Here is a 6,455-nt window from a genome sequence, read left to right on the forward strand (position 1 = left end):
CAATTTCCTTATGTATCTGATCCTCTACAATGCTACATGCACCTTTGTTGTCTTTACATTATTGGTGCACACAATGATGGGGTTGGGGTTTTGGGGTTTTTTTGGTGGTTTTGGGTTTTGGGGTGGTTTTTTTGTGTGTGTGTGTGTGTTACTCTAAAGCCTCGAGAGATTCCAGTGCAAATTAGGAATCTGAATGTCATTGGCCTTGAGGCCACACAGGAAGAACGTGGACCTGTTTTTACCAAATTACATGCAATTGTTTTATTCTTTTTCAAGAAAATTTACAATTAATCATGACCCCAGAACTTGTCTGTCTAAAGAGCTGGAAGAGTTGTTAATGAACCTCAATGGTCCCAATGACTTGGGAATTTTCTTTATCTAGGAGTGCTATCAGAACATGAAGTAACACAGCTTTTCAGGAGCTTTTTGGGGAGCAATCAGGCAAGATTTGAAAATGGAGCCTGGTCATTTTACACCATGCACATGACAGTACTTGTGTCAAAGGCATATTCATTTTTCATGAAACATGGAGAATTCAAAGTGGTAAAACTTATCTACACAGTTCATGGTCTGAAATTTTGCCAATGGATTCTAGCAGTATTTTGGGTTCATAACCACTCCAGGATGTGTGAAATAGATATAGATCAATAAGTGGAACTTGAAACATATGCATATCTATATAGAGAGATATAAAAAAAATGCCAGACACTCCCTGATCCTGCTGGAAGATGCAGTATCTGAAAAGAACCTAAAATGAGGAGTATATGCAGTTTATAAGGATGCAAAATTAATTTGACAGAAACATAGTTATGACAGAAGGTTGATTATTGTATAAAAACGATAACAGTAAAGGAAGTAACAGCATGCCTTAATCTTGGCAATTGGAGATGGCACCTGTAGTAGTGACTAAGTAAGACAGGCTGGTTAGTACTTGCTAGTGAGCGCACACATGCATCTAACCTTAATCTTTTCCCTACACTATAAAGCAACATGACAGTGATGACACTCTGGGTAAAAGTTCACTCTCAGTCTTAGTCCTTAGTGCAAACCTTAGCCCTTTTGCCAAACCACTCCAGCCCTCTCAGTGTGCTTTGAAAACCTCTGCAAATGCAGCAGTAAACACCCTGTTCAAATAACTTAAGGACCAGAAATCAACATGTCTATGGAAATTGGAATCCTAGCCCTGAGATAGCACTGATTCCCATAAGTTTTCTTAGAGAGATAAATGAGTGCGTGTCATTTCCAATGGAGGAGCAGGATGCAAGACAAACACTGCTGCCATCCTCAAGGTTTATTTTGCGCTCCTTTGAAACACAGTAAATCCTGTAATGACTGAAACGGAAGCACACGTGAATCCCAACCAAAACACATTCAAAACTGTGAGGACAACATCTCAAGCTCGGACACAAGCAAAGGTTTTGCCCCATTGGCGCATGAAGAGGTCATTAGACTGCCCAGCACAGCTCCAGAAGATGCTGAGATGAGTACAAACTAAGGATGCAGCCCAGCTTGAGCACTACATTTTCAGAGCAGCAAGTTATTTCAAAAGCCATTAAGTGCACTCCCTCCCCAGTCATGTGTTCTTTTTAATTCATGTGTTATCTGTAGTTTCACAGAACTAGTCTGAGCCTGTGCTACTTCAGAACTTATTAAGATTGAAGACTTACATTTGGGCGCTACCTTTCCACCCCTGGTGCCATGCCTGGCCTACAGAGGAGAGGTAGGAAGCTGGCAGGAAAATTTCTCTATGCTTCCTCACCATGTGGCGGGGCAGCTCTATATCCCCCTGGCCCAAAGGTGGTCCCATCACCAGTCTGCAATTTGGAAAACTGAGCTGACCACTTGCCCATCCCACGCTATTTAACAGAACTATCAGTCTTATCCATAGAACTATCACAGCTTGTGTGTGTCTTGTGTTTAAAAACAGTATCATTTTTCTTATTAGCCAAAGGGTAAGAAGAGGTTACGGAAACCATTATAGAGCCTAAAAGCCAGATATTAATTTTGAAAGACTGTAATAGCCTTCTGATCGGGGACAGGGGGGAATCACCATCATTCCAGATGATGTCTTACATGCACTGGCTTCTCTGTAAAATGAGTTTACCTTTTCATTATTATTTACTGACTGTCCTTGTATTTCATTTGTATGGATTTTATCCAGCAAACTGGGGGGAAAAATAGCCTCAGAAAATCTAATAAAAAGATGGAGACAGTGACCAATCATTGGAGTCTGCATCTTGACTCTTGAGGTCACATTTCTGCCTTTTTTATGATGTTCATTTCAGGGAAACAAAAAAAAAAAAACATTCTGGATGTGAACAAATCAGAGCTGGTGAGGGCATGGACACATTCTTCAGGAGCAGCAGTGCCAAAATGCACAGCTGTGACAAAACCAAGAGTTGACCCTCACTGTTAGCCTTGAACAGCTAATTTGTTATCCAAATCAATACTAAAAACCCCCAAGAATTTTTAGCAGCTTCCCAGTCCAACTGTGTATGGTCATGAATGGCTGAGTCGAGATCTGTGTGTTGCAGCAGATACTGGCCTACATCCATGCTCCCAGTGGTGGTCCTCAGGGGTCTATACTGGGACCCGTGCTGTTTAATATCTTCATCAATGACATAGCGGGATGAAATATACCCTCAGCAAATTTAGAGACAACACCAAGCTGAGTGGTGCGGTTGACAGGATGCCATTCAGGGGGACCTGGACAAGCTGGAGAGGTGGGCCTGTGTGAACCTCATGAGGTTCAACAAGGCCAAGTGAAAGGTCCTGCACCTGGGACAGGGCAACCCCCAATGTCAATACAAGCTGAGGGATGAAGGGATTGAGAGCAGCCCTGCGGAGAAGGACTTGGGGGTCCTGGTGGATGAAAAGCTGGACATGAGCCAGCGATGTGCGCTTGCAGCCCAGAAAGCCAACCAAATCCTGGGCTGCATCAGAAGCATGGCCAGCAGGTCGAGGGAGGTGATTCTGCCCCTCTACTCTGCTCTGGTGAGACCTCACCTGCAGTACTGCATCCAGCTCTGGAGCCCTCAGCACAAGGACATGGACCTGTTGGAGCCAGTCCAGAGGAGGGCCACAAAAATGATCCGAGGGCTGGAGCACCTCTCCTACAAGGACAGGCTGAGGGAGTTGGGGTTGTTCAGCCTGGAGAAGAGAAGGCTTTATTGTGGCCTTTCAGTACTTAAAGGGGGCTTGTAAGAAAGATGGGGACAGACTTCTTAGTAGGCTGGTTTTGTCTGAATTTGAAAGGGGCCACCCCTTCTCTTAAACTCAAAGGTCTTCCTCTAAATCTAAACAAAAACAATACTACAAAAGTAGTACCCAAAAAATTGCACTTAGGTCCTTAAATAAGAATCAATGCTCTATGTGCCCAGCACTAGGAGCTAAGACTTCAAGTTCAACTGCTGCATGGATTTCTTGAGCAATTCAGCTGCAACATTTCCCAGATCTGTCAGGAAAAGGAAAAAATTGTACAAAAAGCTTTCCAAAGGCAGTAGAAAGAAGAGAGCAGCTTAACCAGTATTGAGCCAAGTGATATCATCTATTCATTGTCCTTCTGCTATTAGCCATTGTGGTATAAATTGCCGCCCCATAAAAATGCTTCTTCAAAGTTAATAGACTCATTTTCAAGCCATTCAAAGAATGTGGACCTCATGTCTGCAACAAATTCAGGATATGGTCCAGAACCATGTATTAGTAGTCACCACTGCTCACACAGCCTCCCTGGACACAACATTTTCAGACATATGAGGAATGGGAGTCAAAGAATAAGCAAGACAACATTTTGCTTAGCAAATATATATGAGCAACTGCAGATTCAAGAAGCCTCACCAGGTTATTCAGTTGCTCCACTCCCATAGCAATTAAGAACTGAGTGATGCCTCTTCTCATGGCCATAGAGATATACTTCACTCATGCAGTCCTTAGTGCCACTCACACAGCTTATCTACATGTTTTCTTGATAAATTCTATCCAAAATAGGGCAGATTTTGTTTACCAATCAGTTCAGTAGAGGCTATTTGTAAATCTGTTGAAGTCACAGATTCTAAAAAAGTCACAAAACGCCATCTGATTTGCCAGACATTTCATTACAATGTCATTGTATTACTTTATTGTCATCATCCTTTGACTTAGCAGGGCTTTTTGCCTTAAAATCCCGTTTTGCCCTAAGCAAGAAATGAACTGCAGTCTTTGGCACTCTTCCCAAAACTCACAACCCTGTTGCTGTAAACATGTGCACCTAACTGTGCTCACTAGGATGCCCTGTTCAGATTTCAAAAACCACTACAGTTCAATTACTGATCAACTCCAAAAGCAAGAAGAAAGCAGAGGGACACCAGCCTGTAAAGTGACTGTGAAGATTCTCTTAGGAATCACTTATTTAAGCCTTCACCAAAACAATTCTTGCTTCATCTACAGATGAATAACATTCTATACCTTAGTAATATTTTATGTGTATATACACACACATCAATATTTATACATAATAAATTCTTAAATATGTCAGCTAAATTGTATTTTATGTGTGTATGCACGTGCAGACATGCAGGCATGGTTTTAAAAAGGTAAGTTCTCCTTACAAAGCTTCCTACTCTGAGTGCGATCCAGGAAAGCTTAAGCTCACAGCTAATATCCATAAATTATGACAAACACATTCATTAGCCCAAAGCTTTCATGACCAGTTCATGTAGATCAGGCTCTGAGCAACCTGATCTAGTTAAAGCTGTCCCTGCTCACTGCAGGGGGGTTGGGCTAGATGATCTCTAAAGGTCCCTTCCAACCCAAAGCATTCTGTGATTCTATATTAATAGTAATAATGTAACTTGGTTCAAAGTTGAACTCAGTTCACATTAAGCAAAAAACCCTTGCTGTGTCCCACTTGTCTTACCACTCTAACCCTTTTAATATAAACAATTCTGTTCTTAAAGGCTTGCCATGCTAAGTCTGAAAGCATTTTTCTAAGAGCCCCTTCCCAATGTTTTCTTCTGAGGTCACATACCTCTTAACAGGCTTCACAACCAGATTTCCAAGAAAAAGTACAATATGCTGCATGGCTATATAGTATTCAATGAATAAATATATTTGGCCTTGTGTAAGTGCATGGACTGAGGGATAATGGAAAACAGATCAGAACCCTTTTTTGGGAGACTATGGTCTAACAGATTTTTAGACTTGATTATCAGCTGTGGAACAGTAATCTTTTTTTTTTTTTTTTTGCCTAGCATTAAATTGAAAATCTTTTTGCTATAGGAAAAGACTACTTACAAATGAACTGAGTGGCTTACAAATTTAGAAGCACATAGTTGTTTTCCAGTTAACTATAGGTTCATTAGTTGAGTCTCCCTGATGTGACTCCATGTTCTAATTTCAAGTTCAGTCTGCGTGATTAGTCACTCCCACTCTAGAAAGGGCAAACACCAAGCCATATATGCTCCTTAGAGTCAGGGTGGGGGGAAGGAAGGAAAAAAGTCAGGTTACAAATCAGGTAAGAGCTCAAAACTACAATTGGACTTCTATGTCACTGTGACTGAAATTGCCATGACCCTACTTCTAAGTTTTCAGGAAGCAACTGGTTTATTTACACACATTTAGAGAAGAGTATAAATGCCACACAAGACACATTAGAAATATAAAATTTATTTCTCTTTACATTCAGACAGCAATATATTGCAGATTTGAACATGCCACACCTTGTATCATAGGTGACTTACGAATCCTATGTTTATGGTTGATCTGGGCTAGCAATAGCCATCACAACACAAAACGTGTTTCTGGAGTGGCTCTCTTCAGATCTTTAAGCCATTAGCAGCAATTTTTGCAGAAGGGTAGTCTTGAAAACCCACTTCATAAAAATTCATCTGTCATAGCCTATGTTATCCAGCTGCTTACCGTATCTTACCTTTATGGCTCCAGAGCTCAGTAAAGCAGTTTTGACAGTAGCAGTGGACAGGGAGACTGAGGACTTGCCCCTTATCTCCTCTCAGCTAGCAGTTCTCAATAAAGGCAATACCATGTTATAAGGCCACCAAATTCCTCATGGTCCATGAACTGTGCTTCTGGCAAAGCAGCTTCTTTCCCATTCTTTAGGGTCTGCAGCCCTTGCTTCCTTTCCCTCCTTGCACATCCAGGTGCAAGCTAACCAAGAGTCAATCTTACAGTTCTGACAACATCCTAAAACATGTCATATAAGTCATTTACAACTAAAAGTCTGTAAGCAACAGGAAAAAAGACAAAATTTTGTTATATTTAAAGCTTCAAAGTACAACCAACAAGAGCTATCTTCACAACCAGCTCCTGACAGCATCTTTGCAGTGTACTTGCAGTTTCATCCTTACAAACTCAGGAAAAACTCTGGTGCTTTTTACCTTTTGTCTCTTAACTCTCCACACATCCAGCTAGAGAATACCAGGAGCTGCAGTGCATCATACACGAAGATGGGGGAAGAGTGA

Source organism: Pelecanus crispus, chromosome 4 (genome assembly GCF_030463565.1).
Source record: "Pelecanus crispus isolate bPelCri1 chromosome 4, bPelCri1.pri, whole genome shotgun sequence".
In the NCBI taxonomy this organism is placed as follows: Eukaryota; Metazoa; Chordata; class Aves; order Pelecaniformes; family Pelecanidae; genus Pelecanus; species Pelecanus crispus.